Genomic DNA, 23,590 nt, shown 5'->3' with positions numbered 1-23,590 from the left:
TGTTTTCAAGTGCAAGTCCTATATCAGTTTTTTAGCAATTGTGTAGGTTATTTGTAATACCCATCTAATGATTTTTTATGATTTTTGAGTGTACTGTAGATACACTTTAAGCTTTGTATTCCTACGTGAGCAGACTCAACATAATATTTTCATTGCTGGTTAAAAATAACCATCCACATTTTTATTACCAGTTATTGATTTAAAGTATCTAAAATTGATTTGTAACTGGTCTTACATTTAAATGATTTTTATGTCAACAGCCTATAATTACTTTGTATATATAGTGTATAGGTCTCCCATATACAATGTCTATGTTATGTATCATTTTAAGTACATTTTAAATGTTTACATTTGAAGCTAAAGAATGACTCTGGTGGGACTCGAACCCACAACCTTTGAATAACTACAACCTACTAGAAGTCCAATGCGCTATCCATTGCGCCACAGAGCCACTGAAGCAGCAAGTGTTTGTATCGACAGTACAACTTGTAGAATACTTTCATGTTTTAAAAGCTACAATCTGTGATGAAACAAATCTATTATGTCTTTCTTTTTTCAGTAGGATGTATATACAGAGTATTGTAGAGTAAGAGCCAAAATTTTATACTGATTTCAGAAATAGCATCCTCATTGTGTGAGGTGCAAAAAAATGTGGGGACAATTGCACCCTGTGTGAAATAGTAACTGTTTATTGCAATACAAACTAAAGACAAAAATATTTTCTAAAATGTATTTAATGTTTAGAGTGCTTAACAGTGTAGATATTCATCTTATTTCATACTATAATGATAATGTTGCTAACCTGTGTCAGATATTTCCAACATTCCTCTTGAATGCAACATCCCTGTCTGAGTTTTCCGGCTGCTGATTTCGAGTGCAAGTCCTATATCAGGTTTAAGCAATTATTTAGCTAATATGTGATAACCATGTAAGGATTACAGGTAAAAAGGATTTAATGTTTTTTGAGTGTAGATACCCTTCAAGGTCTGCATAGCTAGCTGAGCAGACTCAACATTGAATTTGGTTGCTGGTTAAATATAACAATAAGCATTTTTGATCAGCAATTATTGATTTAAAGTATCGAAAATTGATTTGTAATTGGTGATCTTACATTGAAAAGATTTTTATGTCACCAGCCTATCATTACTTTGTATATATATATATATATAGTAAATAAGTCTCCTGTATACAATGTCTACGTTATGAATTATTGTAAGTAAACTTTAAATCTTTGCATTTGAAACTAAAGAACGACTCTGGTGGGACTCGAACCCACAACCTTTGAATAACTACAACCTACTAGAAGTCCAATGCGCTATCCATTGCGCCACAGAGCCACTGATGTATCATATTTTTGTATCAACAGTACAATGTGTTGAATACTCTTATGTTTTAAATGACACAATCTGTGATGAAACTAATCTTTTTATTTTTCTATTTTTTAAGTATGCTGTAAAGAGAGTATCGTAGAGTGAGAGTAAAATTTTTGTAATGATTTCAGAAATAGCTCCCACTTTGTGTGAGGTGCAAATCAATATGGGGACAATTGCACTATGTCTGATTGAGTGTTTGTTGCAAAGAAACTGAAGATAGAAACATTTTGGTAACATTTATATAGGTTTTGTATTTTTACCAGTATAGATATTTATATTAATTTATATTATAATAATTACATGGCTATCGAGTGTCAGATATTTATAACATTTCTCCCAAATGCAACAGCTATGTCTGAGTCTTCCTCTTGCTGTTTTCAAGTGCAAGTCCTATATCAGGTTTTAGCAATTGTGTAGGTTATTTGTAATACACATCTAAGGATTTTTTATGATTTTTGAGTGTACTGTAGATACACTTTAAGCTTTGTATTCCTACGTGAGCAGACTCAACATAATATTTTCATTGCTGGTTAAAAATAGCCATCCACATTTTTATTACCAGTTATTGATTTAAAGTATCTAAAATTGATTTGTAACTGGTCTTACATTTAAATGATTTTTACGTCAACAGCCTATAATTACTTTGTATATATAGTATATAGGTCTCCCATATACAATGTCTATGTTATGTATCATTTTAAGTAAATTTTAAATGTTTGCATTTGAAGCTAAAGAATGACTCTGGTGGGACTCGAACCCACAACCTTTGAATTACTACAACCTACGAGAAGTCCAATGCACTATCCATTGCGCCACAGAGCCACTGAAGCAGCAAGCGTTTGTATCGACAGTACAACTTGTAGAATACTTTCAAGTTTTAAAAGCTACAATCTGTGATGAAACAAATCTATTATGTCTTTCTTTTTTTAGTAGGATGTATATACAGAGTATTGTAGAGTAAGAGCCAAAATTTTATACTGATTTCAGAAATAGCATCCTCATTGTGTGAGGTGCAAAAAAATGTGGGGACAATTGCACCCTGTGTGAAATAGTAACTGTTTACTGCAATACAAACTAAAGACCAAAATATTTTCTAAAATGTATTTAATATTTAGAGTGCTTAACAGTGTAGATATTCATCTTATTTCATACTATAATGATAATGTTGCTAACCTGTGTCAGATATTTCCAACATTCCTCTTGAATGCAACATCCCTGTCTGAGTTTTCCGGCTGCTGATTTCGAGTGCAAGTCCTATATCAGGTTTAAGCAATTATTTAGCTAATATGTTATAACCATGTAAGGATTACAGGTAAAAAGGATTTAATGTTTTTTGAGTGTAGATACCCTTCAAGGTCTGCATAGCTAGCTGAGCAGACTCAACATTGAATTTGGTTGCTGGTTAAATATAACAATAAGCATTTTTGATCAGCAGTTATTGATTTAAAGTATCGAAAATTGATTTGTAATTTGTGATCTTACATTGAAAATTTTTTTATGTCAATAGCCTATCATTACTTTGTATATATATATATATATATATATATATAGTAAATAAGTCTCCTGTATACAATGTCTACGTTATGTATTATTGTAAGTAAACTTTAAATCTTTGCATTTGAAACTAAAGAACTACTCTGGTGGGACTCGAACCCACAACCTTTGAATAACTACAACCTACTAGAAGTCCAATGCGCTATCCATTGCGCCACAGAGCCACTGATGTATCATTTTTTTGTATCAACAGTACAATGTGTTGAATACTCTTATGTTTTAAATGACACAATCTGTGATGAAACTAATCTTTTTATTTTTCTATTTTTTAAGTATGCTGTAAAGAGAGTATCGTAGAGTGAGAGTAAAATTTTTGTAATGATTTCAGAAATAGCTCCCACTTTGTGTGAGGTGCAAATCAATATGGGGACAATTGCACCATGTCTGATTGAGTGTTTGTTGCAAAGAAACTGAAGATAGAAACATTTTGGTAACATTTATATAGGTTTTGTATTTTTACCAGTATAGATATTTATATTAATTTATATTATAATAATTACATGGCTATCGAGTGTCAGATATTTATAACATTTCTCCCAAATGCAACAGCTATGTCTGAATCTTCCTCTTGCTGTTTTCAAGTGCAAGTCCTATATCAGGTTTTAGCAATTGTGTAGGTTATTTGTAATACCCATCTAAGGATTTTTTATGATTTTTGAGTGTACTGTAGATACACTTTAAGCTTTGTATTCCTACGTGAGCAGACTCAACATAATATTTTCATTGCTGGTTAAAAATAACCATCCACATTTTTATTACCAGTTATTGATTTAAAGTATCTAAAATTGATTTGTAACTGGTCTTACATTTAAATGATTTTTATGTCAACAGCCTATAATTACTTTGTATATATAGTGTATAGGTCTCCCATATACAATGTCTATGTTATGTATCATTTTAAGTACATTTTAAATGTTTACATTTGAAGCTAAAGAATGACTCTGGTGGGACTCGAACCCACAACCTTTGAATAACTACAACCTACTAGAAGTCCAATTCGCTATCCATTGCGCCACAGAGCCACTGAAGCAGCAAGTGTTTGTATCGACAGTACAACTTGTAGAATACTTTCATGTTTTAAAAGCTACAATCTGTGATGAAACACATCTATTATGTCTTTCTTTTTTCAGTAGGATGTATATACAGAGTATTGTAGAGTAAGAGCCAAAATTTTATACTGATTTCAGAAATAGCATCCTCATTGTGTGAGGTGCAAAAAAATGTGGGGACAATTGCACCCTGTGTGAAATAGTAACTGTTTATTGCAATACAAACTAAAGACCAAAATATTTTCTAAAATGTATTTAATGTTTAGAGTGCTTAACAGTGTAGATATTCATCTTATTTCATACTATAATGATAATGTTGCTAACCTGTGTCAGATATTTCCAACATTCCTCTTGAATGCAACATCCCTGTCTGAGTTTTCCGGCTGCTGATTTCGAGTGCAAGTCCTATATCAGGTTTAAGCAATTATTTAGCTAATATGTTATAACCATGTAAGGATTACAGGTAAAAAGGATTTAATGTTTTTTGAGTGTAGATACCCTTCAAGGTCTGCATAGCTAGCTGAGCAGACTCAACATTGAATTTGGTTGCTGGTTAAATATAACAATAAGCATTTTTGATCAGCAGTTATTGATTTAAAGTATCGAAAATTGATTTGTAATTTGTGATCTTACATTGAAAAATTTTTTATGTCAATAGCCTATCATTACTTTGTATATATATATATATATATATATATAGTAAATAAGTCTCCTGTATACAATGTCTACGTTATGTATTATTGTAAGTAAACTTTAAATCTTTGCATTTGAAACTAAAGAACTACTCTGGTGGGACTCGAACCCACAACCTTTGAATAACTACAACCTACTAGAAGTCCAATGCGCTATCCATTGCGCCACAGAGCCACTGATGTATCATTTTTTTGTATCAACAGTACAATGTGTTGAATACTCTTATGTTTTAAATGACACAATCTGTGATGAAACTAATCTTTTTATTTTTCTATTTTTTAAGTATGCTGTAAAGAGAGTATCGTAGAGTGAGAGTAAAATTTTTGTAATGATTTCAGAAATAGCTCCCACTTTGTGTGAGGTGCAAATCAATATGGGGACAATTGCACCATGTCTGATTGAGTGTTTGTTGCAAAGAAACTGAAGATAGAAACATTTTGGTAACATTTATATAGGTTTTGTATTTTTACCAGTATAGATATTTATATTAATTTATATTATAATAATTACATGGCTATCGAGTGTCAGATATTTATAACATTTCTCCCAAATGCAACAGCTATGTCTGAATCTTCCTCTTGCTGTTTTCAAGTGCAAGTCCTATATCAGGTTTTAGCAATTGTGTAGGTTATTTGTAATACCCATCTAAGGATTTTTTATGATTTTTGAGTGTACTGTAGATACACTTTAAGCTTTGTATTCCTACGTGAGCAGACTCAACATAATATTTTCATTGCTGGTTAAAAATAACCATCCACATTTTTATTACCAGTTATTGATTTAAAGTATCTAAAATTGATTTGTAACTGGTCTTACATTTAAATGATTTTTATGTCAACAGCCTATAATTACTTTGTATATATAGTGTATAGGTCTCCCATATACAATGTCTATGTTATGTATCATTTTAAGTACATTTTAAATGTTTACATTTGAAGCTAAAGAATGACTCTGGTGGGACTCGAACCCACAACCTTTGAATAACTACAACCTACTAGAAGTCCAATTCGCTATCCATTGCGCCACAGAGCCACTGAAGCAGCAAGTGTTTGTATCGACAGTACAACTTGTAGAATACTTTCATGTTTTAAAAGCTACAATCTGTGATGAAACACATCTATTATGTCTTTCTTTTTTCAGTAGGATGTATATACAGAGTATTGTAGAGTAAGAGCCAAAATTTTATACTGATTTCAGAAATAGCATCCTCATTGTGTGAGGTGCAAAAAAATGTGGGGACAATTGCACCCTGTGTGAAATAGTAACTGTTTATTGCAATACAAACTAAAGACCAAAATATTTTCTAAAATGTATTTAATGTTTAGAGTGCTTAACAGTGTAGATATTCATCTTATTTCATACTATAATGATAATGTTGCTAACCTGTGTCAGATATTTCCAACATTCCTCTTGAATGCAACATCCATGTCTGAGTTTTCCGGCTGCTGATTTCGAGTGCAAGTCCTATATCAGGTTTAAGCAATTATTTAGCTAATATGCGATAACCATGTAAGGATTACAGGTAAAAAGGATTTAATGTTTTTTGAGTGTAGATACCCTTCAAGGTCTGCATAGCTAGCTGAGCAGACTCAACATTGAATTTGGTTGCTGGTTAAATATAACAATAAGCATTTTTGATCAGCAGTTATTGATTTAAAGTATCGAAAATTGATTTGTAATTGGTGATCTTACATTGAAAAGATTTTTATGTCACCAGCCTATCATTACTTTGTATATATATATATATAGTAAATAAGTCTCCTGTATACAATGTCTACGTTATGTATTATTGTAAGTAAACTTTAAATCTTTGCATTTGAAACTAAAGAACGACTCTGGTGGGACTCGAACCCACAACCTTTGAATAACTACAACCTACTAGAAGTCCAATGCGCTATCCATTGCGCCACAGAGCCACTGATGTATCATATTTTTGTATCAACAGTACAATGTGTTGAATACTCTTATGTTTTAAATGACACAATCTGTGATGAAACTAATCTTTTTATTTTTCTATTTTTTAAGTATGCTGTAAAGAGAGTATCGTAGAGTGAGAGTAAAATTTTTGTAATGATTTCAGAAATAGCTCCCACTTTGTGTGAGGTGCAAATCAATATGGGGACAATTGCACCATGTCTGATTGAGTGTTTGTTGCAAAGAAACTGAAGATAGAAACATTTTGGTAACATTTATATAGGTTTTGTATTTTTACCAGTATAGATATTTATATTAATTTATATTATAATAATTACATGGCTATCGAGTGTCAGATATTTATAACATTTCTCCCAAATGCAACAGCTATGTCTGAGTCTTCCTCTTGCTGTTTTCAAGTGCAAGTCCTATATCAGGTTTTAGCAATTGTGTAGGTTATTTGTAATACACATCTAAGGATTTTTTATGATTTTTGAGTGTACTGTAGATACACTTTAAGCTTTGTATTCCTACGTGAGCAGACTCAACATAATATTTTCATTGCTGGTTAAAAATAGCCATCCACATTTTTATTACCAGTTATTGATTTAAAGTATCTAAAATTGATTTGTAACTGGTCTTACATTTAAATGATTTTTACGTCAACAGCCTATAATTACTTTGTATATATAGTATATAGGTCTCCCATATACAATGTCTATGTTATGTATCATTTTAAGTAAATTTTAAATGTTTGCATTTGAAGCTAAAGAATGACTCTGGTGGGACTCGAACCCACAACCTTTGAATAACTACAACCTACGAGAAGTCCAATGCACTATCCATTGCGCCACAGAGCCACTGAAGCAGCAAGCGTTTGTATCGACAGTACAACTTGTAGAATACTTTCAAGTTTTAAAAGCTACAATCTGTGATGAAACAAATCTATTATGTCTTTCTTTTTTTAGTAGGATGTATATACAGAGTATTGTAGAGTAAGAGCCAAAATTTTATACTGATTTCAGAAATAGCATCCTCATTGTGTGAGGTGCAAAAAAATGTGGGGACAATTGCACCCTGTGTGAAATAGTAACTGTTTACTGCAATACAAACTAAAGACCAAAATATTTTCTAAAATGTATTTAATATTTAGAGTGCTTAACAGTGTAGATATTCATCTTATTTCATACTATAATGATAATGTTGCTAACCTGTGTCAGATATTTCCAACATTCCTCTTGAATGCAACATCCCTGTCTGAGTTTTCCGGCTGCTGATTTCGAGTGCAAGTCCTATATCAGGTTTAAGCAATTATTTAGCTAATATGTTATAACCATGTAAGGATTACAGGTAAAAAGGATTTAATGTTTTTTGAGTGTAGATACCCTTCAAGGTCTGCATAGCTAGCTGAGCAGACTCAACATTGAATTTGGTTGCTGGTTAAATATAACAATAAGCATTTTTGATCAGCAGTTATTGATTTAAAGTATCGAAAATTGATTTGTAATTTGTGATCTTACATTGAAAAATTTTTTATGTCAATAGCCTATCATTACTTTGTATATATATATATATATATATATATATATATAGTAAATAAGTCTCCTGTATACAGTGTCTACGTTATGTATTATTGTAAGTAAACTTTAAATCTTTGCATTTGAAACTAAAGAACTACTCTGGTGGGACTCGAACCCACAACCTTAGAATAACTACAATCTACTAGAAGTCCAATGCGCTATCCATTGCGCCACAGAGCCACTGATGTATCATTTTTTTGTATCAACAGTACAATGTGTTGAATACTCTTATGTTTTAAATGACACAATCTGTGATGAAACTAATCTTTTTATTTTTCTATTTTTTAAGTATGCTGTAAAGAGAGTATCGTAGAGTGAGAGTAAAATTTTTGTAATGATTTCAGAAATAGCTCCCACTTTGTGTGAGGTGCAAATCAATATGGGGACAATTGCACCATGTCTAATTGAGTGTTTGTTGCAAAGAAACTGAAGATAGAAACATTTTGGTAACATTTATATAGGTTTTGTATTTTTACCAGTATAGATATTTATATTAATTTATATTATAATAATTACATGGCTATCGAGTGTCAGATATTTATAACATTTCTCCCAAATGCAACAGCTATGTCTGAATCTTCCTCTTGCTGTTTTCAAGTGCAAGTCCTATATCAGGTTTTAGCAATTGTGTAGGTTATTTGTAATACCCATCTAAGGATTTTTTATGATTTTTGAGTGTACTGTAGATAAACTTTAAGCTTTGTATTCCTACGTGAGCAGACTCAACATAATATTTTCATTGCTGGTTAAAAATAACCATCCACATTTTTATTACCAGTTATTGATTTAAAGTATCTAAAATTGATTTGTAACTGGTCTTACATTTAAATGATTTTTATGTCAACAGCCTATAATTACTTTGTATATATAGTGTATAGGTCTCCCATATACAATGTCTATGTTATGTATCATTTTAAGTACATTTTAAATGTTTACATTTGAAGCTAAAGAATGACTCTGGTGGGACTCGAACCCACAACCTTTGAATAACTACAACCTACTAGAAGTCCAATTCGCTATCCATTGCGCCACAGAGCCACTGAAGCAGCAAGTGTTTGTATCGACAGTACAACTTGTAGAATACTTTCATGTTTTAAAAGCTACAATCTGTGATGAAACACATCTATTATGTCTTTCTTTTTTCAGTAGGATGTATATACAGAGTATTGTAGAGTAAGAGCCAAAATTTTATACTGATTTCAGAAATAGCATCCTCATTGTGTGAGGTGCAAAAAAATGTGGGGACAATTGCACCCTCTGTGAAATAGTAACTGTTTATTGCAATACAAACTAAAGACCAAAATATTTTCTAAAATGTATTTAATGTTTAGAGTGCTTAACAGTGTAGATATTCATCTTATTTCATACTATAATGATAATGTTGCTAACCTGTGTCAGATATTTCCAACATTCCTCTTGAATGCAACATCCATGTCTGAGTTTTCCGGCTGCTGATTTCGAGTGCAAGTCCTATATCAGGTTTAAGCAATTATTTAGCTAATATGCGATAACCATGTAAGGATTACAGGTAAAAAGGATTTAATGTTTTTTGAGTGTAGATACCCTTCAAGGTCTGCATAGCTAGCTGAGCAGACTCAACATTGAATTTGGTTGCTGGTTAAATATAACAATAAGCATTTTTGATCAGCAGTTATTGATTTAAAGTATCGAAAATTGATTTGTAATTGGTGATCTTACATTGAAAAGATTTTTATGTCACCAGCCTATCATTACTTTGTATATATATATATATATATATATATAGTAAATAAGTCTCCTGTATACAATGTCTACGTTATGTATTATTGTAAGTAAACTTTAAATCTTTGCATTTGAAACTAAAGAACGACTCTGGTGGGACTCGAACCCACAACCTTTGAATAACTACAACCTACTAGAAGTCCAATGCGCTATCCATTGCGCCACAGAGCCACTGATGTATCATATTTTTGTATCAACAGTACAATGTGTTGAATACTCTTATGTTTTAAATGACACAATCTGTGATGAAACTAATCTTTTTATTTTTCTATTTTTTAAGTATGCTGTAAAGAGAGTATCGTAGAGTGAGAGTAAAATTTTTGTAATGATTTCAGAAATAGCTCCCACTTTGTGTGAGGTGCAAATCAATATGGGGACAATTGCACCATGTCTGATTGAGTGTTTGTTGCAAAGAAACTGAAGATAGAAACATTTTGGTAACATTTATATAGGTTTTGTATTCTTACCAGTATAGATATTTATATTAATTTATATTATAATAATTACATGGCTATCGAGTGTCAGATATTTATAACATTTCTCCCAAATGCAACAGCTATGTCTGAGTCTTCCTCTTGCTGTTTTCAAGTGCAAGTCCTATATCAGGTTTTAGCAATTGTGTAGGTTATTTGTAATACACATCTAAGGATTTTTTATGATTTTTGAGTGTACTGTAGATACACTTTAAGCTTTGTATTCCTACGTGAGCAGACTCAACATAATATTTTCATTGCTGGTTAAAAATAGCCATCCACATTTTTATTACCAGTTATTGATTTAAAGTATCTAAAATTGATTTGTAACTGGTCTTACATTTAAATGATTTTTACGTCAACAGCCTATAATTACTTTGTATATATAGTATATAGGTCTCCCATATACAATGTCTATGTTATGTATCATTTTAAGTAAATTTTAAATGTTTGCATTTGAAGCTAAAGAATGACTCTGGTGGGACTCGAACCCACAACCTTTGAATAACTACAACCTACGAGAAGTCCAATGCGCTATCCATTGCGCCACAGAGCCACTGAAGCAGCAAGCGTTTGTATCGACAGTACAACTTGTAGAATACTTTCAAGTTTTAAAAGCTACAATCTGTGATGAAACAAATCTATTATGTCTTTCTTTTTTTAGTAGGATGTATATACAGAGTATTGTAGAGTAAGAGCCAAAATTTTATACTGATTTCAGAAATAGCATCCTCATTGTGTGAGGTGCAAAAAAATGTGGGGACAATTGCACCCTGTGTGAAATAGTAACTGTTTACTGCAATACAAACTAAAGACCAAAATATTTTCTAAAATGTATTTAATATTTAGAGTGCTTAACAGTGTAGATATTCATCTTATTTCATACTATAATGATAATGTTGCTAACCTGTGTCAGATATTTCCAACATTCCTCTTGAATGCAACATCCCTGTCTGAGTTTTCCGGCTGCTGATTTCGAGTGCAAGTCCTATATCAGGTTTAAGCAATTATTTAGCTAATATGTTATAACCATGTAAGGATTACAGGTAAAAAGGATTTAATGTTTTTTGAGTGTAGATACCCTTCAAGGTCTGCATAGCTAGCTGAGCAGACTCAACATTGAATTTGGTTGCTGGTTAAATATAACAATAAGCATTTTTGATCAGCAGTTATTGATTTAAAGTATCGAAAATTGATTTGTAATTTGTGATCTTACATTGAAAAGATTTTTATGTCAATAGCCTATCATTACTTTGTATATATATATATATATATATATATAGTAAATAAGTCTCCTGTATACAATGTCTACGTTATGTATTATTGTAAGTAAACTTTAAATCTTTGCATTTGAAACTAAAGAACTACTCTGGTGGGACTCGAACCCACAACCTTTGAATAACTACAACCTACTAGAAGTCCAATGCGCTATCCATTCCGCCACAGAGCCACTGATGTATCATTTTTTTGTATCAACAGTACAATGTGTTGAATACTCTTATGTTTTAAATGACACAATCTGTGATGAAACTAATCTTTTTATTTTTTCTATTTTTTAAGTATGCTGTAAAGAGAGTATCGTAGAGTGAGAGTACAATTTTTGTAATGATTTCTGAAATAGCTCCCACTTTGTGTGAGGTGCAAATCAATATGGGGACAATTGCACCATGTCTGATTGAGTGTTTGTTGCAAAGAAACTGAAGATAGAAACATTTTGGTAACATTTATATAGGTTTTGTATTTTTACCAGTATAGATATTTATATTAATTTATATTATAAAAATTACATGGCTATCGAGTGTCAGATATTTATAACATTTCTCCCAAATGCAACAGCTATGTCTGAGTCTTCCTCTTGCTGTTTTCAAGTGCAAGTCCTATATCAGGTTTTAGCAATTGTGTAGGTTATTTGTAATACCCATCTAAGGATTTTTTATGATTTTTGAGTGTACTGTAGATACACTTTAAGCTTTGTATTCCTACGTGAGCAGACTCAACATAATATTTTCATTGCTGGTTAAAAATAACCATCCACATTTTTATTACCAGTTATTGATTTAAAGTATCTAAAATTGATTTGTAACTGGTCTTACATTTAAATGATTTTTATGTCAACAGCCTATAATTACTTTGTATATATAGTGTATAGGTCTCCCATATACAATGTCTATGTTATGTATCATTTTAAGTACATTTTAAATGTTTACATTTGAAGCTAAAGAATGACTCTGGTGGGACTCGAACCCACAACCTTTGAATAACTACAACCTACTAGAAGTCCAATTCGCTATCCATTGCGCCACAGAGCCACTGAAGCAGCAAGTGTTTGTATCGACAGTACAACTTGTAGAATACTTTCATGTTTTAAAAGCTACAATCTGTGATGAAACACATCTATTATGTCTTTCTTTTTTCAGTAGGATGTATATACAGAGTATTGTAGAGTAAGAGCCAAAATTTTATACTGATTTCAGAAATAGCATCCTCATTGTGTGAGGTGCAAAAAAATGTGGGGACAATTGCACCCTGTGTGAAATAGTAACTGTTTATTGCAATACAAACTAAAGACCAAAATATTTTCTAAAATGTATTTAATGTTTAGAGTGCTTAACAGTGTAGATATTCATCTTATTTCATACTATAATGATAATGTTGCTAACCTGTGTCAGATATTTCCAACATTCCTCTTGAATGCAACATCCATGTCTGAGTTTTCCGGCTGCTGATTTCGAGTGCAAGTCCTATATCAGGTTTAAGCAATTATTTAGCTAATATGCGATAACCATGTAAGGATTACAGGTAAAAAGGATTTAATGTTTTTTGAGTGTAGATACCCTTCAAGGTCTGCATAGCTAGCTGAGCAGACTCAACATTGAATTTGGTTGCTGGTTAAATATAACAATAAGCATTTTTGATCAGCAGTTATTGATTTAAAGTATCGAAAATTGATTTGTAATTGGTGATCTTACATTGAAAAGATTTTTATGTCACCAGCCTGTCATTACTTTGTATATATATATATATATATAGTAAATAAGTCTCCTGTATACAATGTCTACGTTATGTATTATTGTAAGTAAACTTTAAATCTTTGCATTTGAAACTAAAGAACGACTCTGGTGGGACTCGAACCCACAACCTTTGAATAACTACAACCTACTAGAAGTCCAATGCGCTATCCATTGCGCCACAGAGCCACTGATGTATCATATTTTTGTATCAACAGTACAATGTGTTGAATACTCTTATGTTTTAAATGACACAATCTGTGATGAAACTAATCTTTTTATTTTTCTATTTTTTAAGTATGCTGTAAAGAGAGTATCGTAGAGTGAGAGTAAAATTTTTGTAATTATTTCAGAAATAGCTCCCACTTTGTGTGAGGTGCAAATCAATATGGGGACAATTGCACCATGTCTGATTGAGTGTTTGTTGCAAAGAAACTGAAGATAGAAACATTTTGGTAACATTTATATAGGTTTTGTATTTTTACCAGTATAGATATTTATATTAATTTATATTATAATAATTACATGGCTATCGAGTGTCAGATATTTATAACATTTCTCCCAAATGCAACAGCTATGTCTGAGTCTTCCTCTTGCTGTTTTCAAGTGCAAGTCCTATATCAGGTTTTAGCAATTGTGTAGGTTATTTGTAATACCCATCTAAGGATTTTTTATGATTTTTGAGTGTACTGTAGATACACTTTAAGCTTTGTATTCCTACGTGAGCAGACTCAACATAATATTTTGATTGCTGGTTAAAAATAACCATCCACATTTTTATTACCAGTTATTGATTTAAAGTATCTAAAATTGATTTGTAACTGGTCTTACATTTAAATGATTTTTATGTCAACAGCCTATAATTACTTTGTATATATAGTGTATAGGTCTCCCATATACAATGTCTATGTTATGTATCATTTTAAGTACATTTTAAATGTTTACATTTGAAGCTAAAGAATGACTCTGGTGGGACTCAAACCCACAACCTTTGAATAACTACAACCTACTAGAAGTCCAATGCTCTATCCATTGCGCCACAGAGCCACTGAAGCAGCAAGTGTTTGTATCGACAGTACAACTTGTAGAAAACTTTCATGTTTTAAAAGCTACAATCTGTGATGAAACAAATCTATTATGTCTTTCTTTTTTCAGTAGGATGTATATACAGAGTATTGTAGAGTAAGAGCCAAAATTTTATACTGATTTCAGAAATAGCATCCTCATTGTGTGAGGTGCAAAAAAATGTGGGGACAATTGCACCCTGTGTGAAATAGTAACTTTATTGCAATACAAACTAAAGACCATAATATTTTCTAAAATGTATTTAATGTTTAGAGTGCTTAACAGTGTAGATATTCATCTTATTTCATACTATAATGATAATGTTGCTAACCTGTGTCAGATATTTCCAACATTCCTCTTGAATGCAACATCCCTGTCTGAGTTTTCCGGCTGCTGATTTCGAGTGCAAGTCCTATATCAGGTTTAAGCAATTATTTAGCTAATATGTGATAACCATGTAAGGATTACAGGTAAAAAGGATTTAATGTTTTTTGAGTGTAGATACCCTTCAAGGTCTGCATAGCTAGCTGAGCAGACTCAACATTGAATTTGGTTGCTGGTTAAATATAACAATAAGCATTTTTGATCAGCAGTTATTGATTTAAAGTATCGAAAATTGATTTGTAATTGGTGATCTTACATTGAAAAGATTTTTATGTCACCAGCCTATGATTACTTTGTATATATATATATATATATATATATAGTAAATAAGTCTCCTGTATACAATGTCTACGTTATGTATTATTGTAAGTAAACTTTAAATCTTTGCATTTGAAACTAAAGAACGACTCTGGTGGGACTCGAACCCACAACCTTTGAATAACTACAACCTACTAGAAGTCCAATGCGCTATCCATTGCGCCACAGAGCCACTGATGTATCATATTTTTGTATCAACAGTACAATGTGTTGAATACTCTTATGTTTTAAATGACACAATCTGTGATGAAACTAATCTTTTTATTTTTCTATTTTTTAAGTATGCTGTAAAGAGAGTATCGTAGAGTGAGAGTAAAATTTTTGTAATGATTTCAGAAATAGCTCCCACTTTGTGTGAGGTGCAAATCAATATGGGGACAATTGCACCATGTCTGATTGAGTGTTTGTTGCAAAGAAACTGAAGATAGAAACATTTTGGTAACATTTATATAGGTTTTGTATTTTTACCAGTATAGATATTTATATTAATTTATATTATAATAATTACATGGCTATCGAGTGTCAGATATTTATAACATTTCTCCCAAATGCAACAGCTATGTCTGAATCTTCCTCTTGCTGATTTCAAGTGCAAGTCCTATATCAGGTTTTAGCAATTGTGTAGGTTATTTGTAATACCCATCTAAGGATTTTTTATGATTTTTGAGTGTACTGTAGATACACTTTAAGCTTTGTATTCCTACGTGAGCAGACTCAACATAATATTTTCATTGCTGGTTAAAAATAACTATCCACATTTTTATTACCAGTTATTGATTTAAAGTATCTAAAATTGATTTGTAACTGGTCTTACATTTAAATGATGTTTATGTCAACAGCCTATAATTACTTTGTATATATAGTGTATAGGTCTCCCATATACAATGTCTATGTTATGTATCATTTTAAATGTTTACATTTGAAGCTAAAGAATGACTCTGGTGGGACTCGAACCCACAACCTTTGAATAACTACAACCTACTAGAAGTCCAATGCGCTATCCATTGCGCCACAGAGCCACTGAAGCAGCAAGTGTTTGTATCGACAGTACAACTTGTAGAATACTTTCATGTTTTAAAAGCTACAATCTGTGATGAAACAAATCTATTATGTCTTTCTTTTTTCAGTAGGATGTATATACAGAGTATTGTAGAGTAAGAGCCAAAATTTTATACTGATTTCAGGAATAGCATCCTCATTGTGTGAGATGCAAAAAAATGTGGGGACAATTGCACCCTTTGTGAAATAGTAACTGTTTATTGCAATACAAACTAAAGACAAAAATATTTTCTAAAATGTATTTAATGTTTAGAGTGCTTAACAGTGTAGATATTCATCTTATTTCATACTATAATGATAATGTTGCTAACCTGTGTCAGATATTTCCAACATTCCTCTTGAATGCAACATCCCTGTCTGAGTTTTCCGGCTGCTGATTTCGAGTGCAAGTCCTATATCAGGTTTAAGCAATTATTTAGCTAATATGTGATAACCATGTAAGGATTACAGGTAAAAAGGATTTAATGTTTTTTGAGTGTAGATACCCTTCAAGGTCTGCATAGCTAGCTGAGCAGACTCAACATTGAATTTGGTTGCTGGTTAAATATAACAATAAGCATTTTTGATCAGCAGTTATTGATTTAAAGTATCGAAAATTGATTTGTAATTGGTGATCTTACATTGAAAAGATTTTTATGTCACCAGCCTATCATTACTTTGTATATATATATATATATATATATAGTAAATAAGTCTCCTGTATACAATGTCTACGTTATGTATTATTGTAAGTAAACTTTAAATCTTTGCATTTGAAACTAAAGAACGACTCTGGTGGGACTCGAACCCACAACCTTTGAATAACTACAACCTACTAGAAGTCCAATGCGCTATCCATTGCGCCACAGAGCCACTGATGTATCATATTTTTGTATCAACAGTACAATGTGTTGAATACTCTTATGTTTTAAATGACACAATCTGTGATGAAACTAATCTTTTTATTTTTCTATTTTTTAAGTATGCTGTAAAGAGAGTATCGTAGAGTGAGAGTAAAATTTTTGTAATGATTTCAGAAATAGCTCCCACTTTGTGTGAGGTGCAAATCAATATGGGGACAATTGCACCATGTCTGATTGAGTGTTTGTTGCAAAGAAACTGAAGATAGAAACATTTTGGTAACATTTATATAGGTTTTGTATTTTTACCAGTATAGATATTTATATTAATTTATATTATAATAATTACATGGCTATCGAGTGTCAGATATTTATAACATTTCTCCCAAATGCAACAGCTATGTCTGAGTCTTCCTCTTGCTGTTTTCAAGTGCAAGTCCTATATCAGGTTTTAGCAATTGTGTAGGTTATTTGTAATACACATCTAAGGATTTTTTATGATTTTTGAGTGTACTGTAGATACACTTTAAGCTTTGTATTCCTACGTGAGCAGACTCAACATAATATTTTCATTGCTGGTTAAAAATAGCCATCCACATTTTTATTACCAGTTATTGATTTAAAGTATCTAAAATTGATTTGTAACTGGTCTTACATTTAAATGATTTTTACGTCAACAGCCTATAATTACTTTGTATATATAGTATATAGGTCTCCCATATACAATGTCTATGTTATGTATCATTTTAAGTAAATTTTAAATGTTTGCATTTGAAGCTAAAGAATGACTCTGGTGGGACTCGAACCCACAACCTTTGAATAACTACAACCTATGAGAAGTCCAATGCGCTATCCATTGCGCCACAGAGCCACTGAAGCAGCAAGCGTTTGTATCGACAGTACAACTTGTAGAATACTTTCAAGTTTTAAAAGCTACAATCTGTGATGAAACAAATCTATTATGTCTTTCTTTTTTTAGTAGGATGTATATACAGAGTATTGTAGAGTAAGAGCCTAAATTTTATACTGATTTCAGAAATAGCATCCTCATTGTGTGAGGTGCAAAAAAATGTGGGGACAATTGCACCCTGTGTGAAATAGTAACTGTTTATTGCAATACAAACTAAAGACCAAAATATTTTCTAAAATGTATTTAATATTTAGAGTGCTTAACAGTGTAGATATTCATCTTATTTCATACTATAATGATAATGTTGCTAACCTGTGTCAGATATTTCCAACATTCCTCTTGAATGCAACATCCCTGTCTGAGTTTTCCGGCTGCTGATTTCGAGTGCAAGTCCTATATCAGGTTTAAGCAATTATTTAGCTAATATGTTATAACCATGTAAGGATTACAGGTAAAAAGGATTTTATGTTTTTTGAGTGTAGATACCCTTCAAGGTCTGCATAGCTAGCTGAGCAGACTCAACATTGAATTTGGTTGCTGGTTAAATATAACAATAAGCATTTTTGATCAGCAGTTATTGATTTAAAGTATCGAAAATTGATTTGTAATTTGTGATCTTACATTGAAAAGATTTTTATTTCACCAGCCTATCATTACTTTGTATATATATATATATATACATATATATATATATATATATATAGTAAATAAGTCTCCTGTATACAATGTCTACGTTATGTATTATTGTAAGTAAACTTTAAATCTTTGCATTTGAAACTAAAGAACGACTCTGGTGGGACTCGAACCCACAACCTTTGAATAACTACAACCTACTAGAAGTCCAATGCGCTATCCATTGCGCCACAGAGCCACTGATGTAGCATATTTTTGTATCAACAGTACAATGTGTTGAACACTCTTATGTTTTAAATGACACAATCTGTGATGAAACTAATCTTTTTATTTTTCTATTTTTTAAGTATGCTGTAAAGAGAGTATCATAGAGTGAGAGTAAAATTTTTGTAATTATTTCAGAAATAGCTCCCACTTTGTGTGAGGTGCAAATCAATATGGGGACAATTGCACCATGTCTGATTGAGTGTTTGTTGCAAAGAAACTGAAGATAGAAACATTTTGGTAACATTTATATAGGTTTTGTATTTTTACCAGTATAGATATTTATATTAATTTATATTATAATAATTACATGGCTATCGAGTGTCAGATATTTATAACATTTCTCCCAAATGCAACAGCTATGTCTGAGTCTTCCTCTTGCTGTTTTCAAGTGCAAGTCCTATATCAGGTTTTAGCAATTGTGTAGGTTATTTGTAATACCCATCTAAGGATTTTTTATGATTTTTGAGTGTACTGTAGATACACTTTAAGCTTTGTATTCCTACGTGAGCAGACTCAACATAATATTTTGATTGCTGGTTAAAAATAACCATCCACATTTTTATTACCAGTTATTGATTTGAAGTATCTAAAATTGATTTGTAACTGGTCTTACATTTAAATGATTTTTATGTCAACAGCCTATAATTACTTTGTATATATAGTGTATAGATCTCCCATATACAATGTCTATGTTATGTATCATTTTAAATGTTTACATTTGAAGCTGAAGAATGACTCTGGTGGGACTCGAACCCACAACCTTTGAATAACTACAACCTACTAGAAGTCCAATGCGCTATCCATTGCGCCACAGAGCCACTGAAGCAGCAAGTGTTTGTATCGACAGTACAACTTGTAGAATACTTTCATGTTTTAAAAGCTACAATCTGTGATGAAACAAATCTATTATGTCTTTCTTTTTTCAGTAGGATGTATATACAGAGTATTGTAGAGTAAGAGCCAAAATTTTATACTGATTTCAGAAATAGCATCCTCATTGTGTGAGGTGCAAAAAAATGTGGGGACAATTGCACCCTGTGTGAAATAGTAACTGTTTATTGCAATACAAACTAAAGACCAAAATATTTTCTAAAATGTATTTAATGTTTAGAGTGCTTAACAGTGTAGATATTCATCTTATTTCATACTATAATGATAATGTTGCTAACCTGTGTCAGATATTTCCAACATTCCTCTTGAATGCAACATCCCTGTCTGAGTTTTCCGGCTGCTGATTTCGAGTGCAAGTCCTATATCAGGTTTAAGCAATTATTTAGCTAATATGTGATAACCATGTAAGGATTACAGGTAAAAAGGATTTAATGTTTTTTGAGTGTAGATACCCTTCAAGGTCTGCATAGCTAGCTGAGCAGACTCAACATTGAATTTGGTTGCTGGTTAAATATAACAATAAGCATTTTTGATCAGCAGTTATTGATTTAAAGTATCGAAAATTGATTTGTAATTGGTGATCTTACATTGAAAAGATTTTTATGTCACCAGCCTATCATTACTTTGTATATATATATATATAGTAAATAAGTCTCCTGTATACAATGTCTACGTTATGTATTATTGTAAGTAAACTTTAAATCTTTGCATTTGAAACTAAAGAACGACTCTGGTGGGACTCGAACCCACAACCTTTGAATAACTACAACCTACTAGAAGTCCAATGCGCTATCCATTGTGCCACAGAGCCACTGATGTATCATATTTTTGTATCAACAGTACAATGTGTTGAATACTCTTATGTTTTAAATGACACAATCTGTGATGAAACTAATCTTTTTATTTTTCTATTTTTTAAGTATGCTGTAAAGAGAGTATCGTAGAGTGAGAGTAAAATTTTTGTAATGATTTCAGAAATAGCTCCCACTTTGTGTGAGGTGCAAATCAATATGGGGACAATTGCACCATGTCTGATTGAGTGTTTGTTGCAAAGAAACTGAAGATAGAAACATTTTGGTAACATTTATATAGGTTTTGTATTTTTACCAGTATAGATATTTATATTAATTTATATTATAATAATTACATGGCTATCGAGTGTCAGATATTTATAACATTTCTCCCAAATGCAACAGCTATGTCTGAGTCTTCCTCTTGCTGTTTTCAAGTGCAAGTCCTATATCAGGTTTTAGCAATTGTGTAGGTTATTTGTAATACACATCTAAGGATTTTTTATGATTTTTGAGTGTACTGTAGATACACTTTAAGCTTTGTATTCCTACGTGAGCAGACTCAACATAATATTTTCATTGCTGGTTAAAAATAACCATCCACATTTTTATTACCAGTTATTGATTTAAAGTATCTAAAATTGATTTGTAACTGGTCTTACATTTAAATGATGTTTACGTCAACAGCCTATAATTACTTTGTATATATAGTATATAGGTCTCCCATATACAATGTCTATGTTATGTATCATTTTAAGTAAATTTTAAATGTTTGCATTTGAAGCTAAAGAATGACTCTGGTGGGACTCGAACCCACAACCTTTGAATAACTACAACCTACGAGAAGTCCAATGCGCTATCCATTGCGCCACAGAGCCACTGAAGCAGCAAGCGTTTGTATCGACAGTACAACTTGTAGAATACTTTCAAGTTTTAAAAGCTACAATCTGTGATGAAACAAATCTATTATGTCTTTCTTTTTTTAGTAGGATGTATATACAGAGTATTGTAGAGTAAGAGCCTAAATTTTATACTGATTTCAGAAATAGCATCCTCATTGTGTGAGGTGCAAAAAAATGTGGGGACAATTGCACCCTGTGTGAAATAGTAACTGTTTATTGCAATACAAACTAAAGACCAAAATATTTTCTAAAATGTATTTAATGTTTAGAGTGCTTAACAGTGTAGATATTCATCTTATTTCATACTATAATGATAATGTTGCTAACCTGTGTCAGATATTTCCAACATTCCTCTTGAATGCAACATCCCTGTCTGAGTTTTCCGGCTGCTGATTTCGAGTGCAAGTCCTATATCAGGTTTAAGCAATTATTTAGCTAATATGTTATAACCATGTAAGGATTACAGGTAAAAAGGATTTAATGTTTTTTGAGTGTAGATACCCTTCAAGGTCTGCATAGCTAGCTGAGCAGACTCAACATTGAATTTGGTTGCTGGTTAAATATAACAATAAGCATTTTTGATCAGCAGTTATTGATTTAAAGTATCGAAAATTGATTTGTAATTTGTGATCTTACATTGAAAAGATTTTTATTTCACCAGCCTATCATTACTTTGTATATATATATATATACATATATATATATATAGTAAATAAGTCTCCTGTATACAATGTCTACGTTATGTATTATTGTAAGTAAACTTTAAATCTTTGCATTTGAAACTAAAGAACGACTCTGGTGGGACTCGAACCCACAACCTTTGAATAACTACAACCTACTAGAAGTCCAATGCGCTATCCATTGCGCCACAGAGCCACTGATGTATCATATTTTTGTATCAACAGTACAATGTGTTGAATACTCTTATGTTTTAAATGACACAATCTGTGATGAAACTAATCTTTTTATTTTTCTATTTTTTAAGTATGCTGTAAAGAGAGTATCGTAGAGTGAGAGTAAATTTTTTGTAATTATTTCAGAAATAGCTCCCACTTTGTGTGAGGTGCAAATCAATATGGGGACAATTGCACCATGTCTGATTGAGTGTTTGTTGCAAAGAAACTGAAGATAGAAACATTTTGGTAACATTTATATAGGTTTTGTATTTTTACCAGTATAGATATTTATATTAATTTATATTATAATAATTACATGGCTATCGAGTGTCAGATATTTATAACATTTCTCCCAAATGCAACAGCTATGTCTGAGTCTTCCTCTTGCTGTTTTCAAGTGCAAGTCCTATATCAGGTTTTAGCAATTGTGTAGGTTATTTGTAATACCCATCTAAGGATTTTTTATGATTTTTGAGTGTACTGTAGATACACTTTAAGCTTTGTATTCCTACGTGAGCAGACTCAACATAATATTTTGATTGCTGGTTAAAAATAACCATCCACATTTTTATTACCAGTTATTGATTTAAAGTATCTAAAATTGATTTGTAACTGGTCTTACATTTAAATGATTTTTATGTCAACAGCCTATAATTACTTTGTATATATAGTGTATAGGTCTCCCATATACAATGTCTATGTTATGTATCATTTTAAGTACATTTTAAATGTTTACATTTGAAACTAAAGAATGACTCTGGTGGGACTCGAACCCACAACCTTTGAATAACTACAACCTACTAGAAGTCCAATGCGCTATCCATTGCGCCACAGAGCCACTGAAGCAGCAAGTGTTTGTATCGACAGTACAACTTGTAGAATACTTTCATGTTTTAAAAGCTACAATCTGTGATGAAACAAATCTATTATGTCTTTCTGTTTTCAGTAGGATGTATATACAGAGTATTGTAGAGTAAGAGCCAAAATTTTATACTGATTTCAGAAATAGCATCCTCATTGTGTGAGGTGCAAAAAAATGTGGGGACAATTGCACCCTGTGTGAAATAGTAACTTTATTGCAATACAAACTAAAGACCAAAATATTTTCTAAAATGTATTTAATGTTTAGAGTGCTTAACAGTGTAGATATTCATCTTATTTCATACTATAATGATAATGCTGCTAACCTGTGTCAGATATTTCCAACATTCCTCTTGAATGCAACATCCC

General features: G+C 31.6%; 25 non-coding genes across 25 annotated transcripts; all 25 read right to left on the bottom strand.

The window, feature by feature from the left end:
* Positions 1-365: 365 nt before the first annotated feature.
* Positions 366-451, bottom strand: TRNAR-UCU (transfer RNA arginine (anticodon UCU)). Its single transcript is given in 2 exon segments — positions 366-401; positions 415-451. It is a non-coding gene; the product is annotated as a tRNA-Arg (tRNA).
* An 800-nt stretch (positions 452-1,251) lies between these two features.
* On the bottom strand, positions 1,252-1,337 carry TRNAR-UCU (transfer RNA arginine (anticodon UCU)). The gene is given in 2 exon segments: positions 1,252-1,287; positions 1,301-1,337. It is a non-coding gene; the product is annotated as a tRNA-Arg (tRNA).
* Positions 1,338-2,109: 772 nt separating this feature from the next.
* Positions 2,110-2,195, bottom strand: TRNAR-UCU (transfer RNA arginine (anticodon UCU)). The gene is given in 2 exon segments: positions 2,110-2,145; positions 2,159-2,195. It is a non-coding gene; the product is annotated as a tRNA-Arg (tRNA).
* Positions 2,196-3,005: 810 nt separating this feature from the next.
* On the bottom strand, positions 3,006-3,091 carry TRNAR-UCU (transfer RNA arginine (anticodon UCU)). Its single transcript is given in 2 exon segments — positions 3,006-3,041; positions 3,055-3,091. It is a non-coding gene; the product is annotated as a tRNA-Arg (tRNA).
* A 772-nt stretch (positions 3,092-3,863) lies between these two features.
* Positions 3,864-3,949, bottom strand: TRNAR-UCU (transfer RNA arginine (anticodon UCU)). The gene is given in 2 exon segments: positions 3,864-3,899; positions 3,913-3,949. It is a non-coding gene; the product is annotated as a tRNA-Arg (tRNA).
* An 808-nt stretch (positions 3,950-4,757) lies between these two features.
* Positions 4,758-4,843, bottom strand: TRNAR-UCU (transfer RNA arginine (anticodon UCU)). The gene is given in 2 exon segments: positions 4,758-4,793; positions 4,807-4,843. It is a non-coding gene; the product is annotated as a tRNA-Arg (tRNA).
* A 772-nt stretch (positions 4,844-5,615) lies between these two features.
* TRNAR-UCU (transfer RNA arginine (anticodon UCU)) lies at positions 5,616-5,701 on the bottom strand. The gene is given in 2 exon segments: positions 5,616-5,651; positions 5,665-5,701. It is a non-coding gene; the product is annotated as a tRNA-Arg (tRNA).
* A 798-nt stretch (positions 5,702-6,499) lies between these two features.
* On the bottom strand, positions 6,500-6,585 carry TRNAR-UCU (transfer RNA arginine (anticodon UCU)). The gene is given in 2 exon segments: positions 6,500-6,535; positions 6,549-6,585. It is a non-coding gene; the product is annotated as a tRNA-Arg (tRNA).
* Positions 6,586-7,357: 772 nt separating this feature from the next.
* TRNAR-UCU (transfer RNA arginine (anticodon UCU)) lies at positions 7,358-7,443 on the bottom strand. The gene is given in 2 exon segments: positions 7,358-7,393; positions 7,407-7,443. It is a non-coding gene; the product is annotated as a tRNA-Arg (tRNA).
* Positions 7,444-9,115: 1,672 nt separating this feature from the next.
* On the bottom strand, positions 9,116-9,201 carry TRNAR-UCU (transfer RNA arginine (anticodon UCU)). Its single transcript is given in 2 exon segments — positions 9,116-9,151; positions 9,165-9,201. It is a non-coding gene; the product is annotated as a tRNA-Arg (tRNA).
* Positions 9,202-10,009: 808 nt separating this feature from the next.
* TRNAR-UCU (transfer RNA arginine (anticodon UCU)) lies at positions 10,010-10,095 on the bottom strand. Its single transcript is given in 2 exon segments — positions 10,010-10,045; positions 10,059-10,095. It is a non-coding gene; the product is annotated as a tRNA-Arg (tRNA).
* A 772-nt stretch (positions 10,096-10,867) lies between these two features.
* TRNAR-UCU (transfer RNA arginine (anticodon UCU)) lies at positions 10,868-10,953 on the bottom strand. Its single transcript is given in 2 exon segments — positions 10,868-10,903; positions 10,917-10,953. It is a non-coding gene; the product is annotated as a tRNA-Arg (tRNA).
* Positions 10,954-12,620: 1,667 nt separating this feature from the next.
* TRNAR-UCU (transfer RNA arginine (anticodon UCU)) lies at positions 12,621-12,706 on the bottom strand. Its single transcript is given in 2 exon segments — positions 12,621-12,656; positions 12,670-12,706. It is a non-coding gene; the product is annotated as a tRNA-Arg (tRNA).
* Positions 12,707-13,508: 802 nt separating this feature from the next.
* TRNAR-UCU (transfer RNA arginine (anticodon UCU)) lies at positions 13,509-13,594 on the bottom strand. The gene is given in 2 exon segments: positions 13,509-13,544; positions 13,558-13,594. It is a non-coding gene; the product is annotated as a tRNA-Arg (tRNA).
* Positions 13,595-14,366: 772 nt separating this feature from the next.
* Positions 14,367-14,452, bottom strand: TRNAR-UCU (transfer RNA arginine (anticodon UCU)). The gene is given in 2 exon segments: positions 14,367-14,402; positions 14,416-14,452. It is a non-coding gene; the product is annotated as a tRNA-Arg (tRNA).
* An 806-nt stretch (positions 14,453-15,258) lies between these two features.
* On the bottom strand, positions 15,259-15,344 carry TRNAR-UCU (transfer RNA arginine (anticodon UCU)). Its single transcript is given in 2 exon segments — positions 15,259-15,294; positions 15,308-15,344. It is a non-coding gene; the product is annotated as a tRNA-Arg (tRNA).
* Positions 15,345-16,105: 761 nt separating this feature from the next.
* On the bottom strand, positions 16,106-16,191 carry TRNAR-UCU (transfer RNA arginine (anticodon UCU)). The gene is given in 2 exon segments: positions 16,106-16,141; positions 16,155-16,191. It is a non-coding gene; the product is annotated as a tRNA-Arg (tRNA).
* An 806-nt stretch (positions 16,192-16,997) lies between these two features.
* TRNAR-UCU (transfer RNA arginine (anticodon UCU)) lies at positions 16,998-17,083 on the bottom strand. Its single transcript is given in 2 exon segments — positions 16,998-17,033; positions 17,047-17,083. It is a non-coding gene; the product is annotated as a tRNA-Arg (tRNA).
* Positions 17,084-17,855: 772 nt separating this feature from the next.
* Positions 17,856-17,941, bottom strand: TRNAR-UCU (transfer RNA arginine (anticodon UCU)). The gene is given in 2 exon segments: positions 17,856-17,891; positions 17,905-17,941. It is a non-coding gene; the product is annotated as a tRNA-Arg (tRNA).
* Positions 17,942-18,765: 824 nt separating this feature from the next.
* On the bottom strand, positions 18,766-18,851 carry TRNAR-UCU (transfer RNA arginine (anticodon UCU)). The gene is given in 2 exon segments: positions 18,766-18,801; positions 18,815-18,851. It is a non-coding gene; the product is annotated as a tRNA-Arg (tRNA).
* A 761-nt stretch (positions 18,852-19,612) lies between these two features.
* Positions 19,613-19,698, bottom strand: TRNAR-UCU (transfer RNA arginine (anticodon UCU)). The gene is given in 2 exon segments: positions 19,613-19,648; positions 19,662-19,698. It is a non-coding gene; the product is annotated as a tRNA-Arg (tRNA).
* A 798-nt stretch (positions 19,699-20,496) lies between these two features.
* Positions 20,497-20,582, bottom strand: TRNAR-UCU (transfer RNA arginine (anticodon UCU)). The gene is given in 2 exon segments: positions 20,497-20,532; positions 20,546-20,582. It is a non-coding gene; the product is annotated as a tRNA-Arg (tRNA).
* A 772-nt stretch (positions 20,583-21,354) lies between these two features.
* TRNAR-UCU (transfer RNA arginine (anticodon UCU)) lies at positions 21,355-21,440 on the bottom strand. The gene is given in 2 exon segments: positions 21,355-21,390; positions 21,404-21,440. It is a non-coding gene; the product is annotated as a tRNA-Arg (tRNA).
* Positions 21,441-22,254: 814 nt separating this feature from the next.
* TRNAR-UCU (transfer RNA arginine (anticodon UCU)) lies at positions 22,255-22,340 on the bottom strand. Its single transcript is given in 2 exon segments — positions 22,255-22,290; positions 22,304-22,340. It is a non-coding gene; the product is annotated as a tRNA-Arg (tRNA).
* Positions 22,341-23,112: 772 nt separating this feature from the next.
* TRNAR-UCU (transfer RNA arginine (anticodon UCU)) lies at positions 23,113-23,198 on the bottom strand. Its single transcript is given in 2 exon segments — positions 23,113-23,148; positions 23,162-23,198. It is a non-coding gene; the product is annotated as a tRNA-Arg (tRNA).
* Positions 23,199-23,590: the final 392 nt, after the last annotated feature.

This window comes from Pseudophryne corroboree, chromosome 4 (genome assembly GCF_028390025.1).
Source record: "Pseudophryne corroboree isolate aPseCor3 chromosome 4, aPseCor3.hap2, whole genome shotgun sequence".
NCBI classification, from domain to species: Eukaryota; Metazoa; Chordata; class Amphibia; order Anura; family Myobatrachidae; genus Pseudophryne; species Pseudophryne corroboree.
This window is presented reverse-complemented; position numbering and strand designations above follow the sequence as displayed.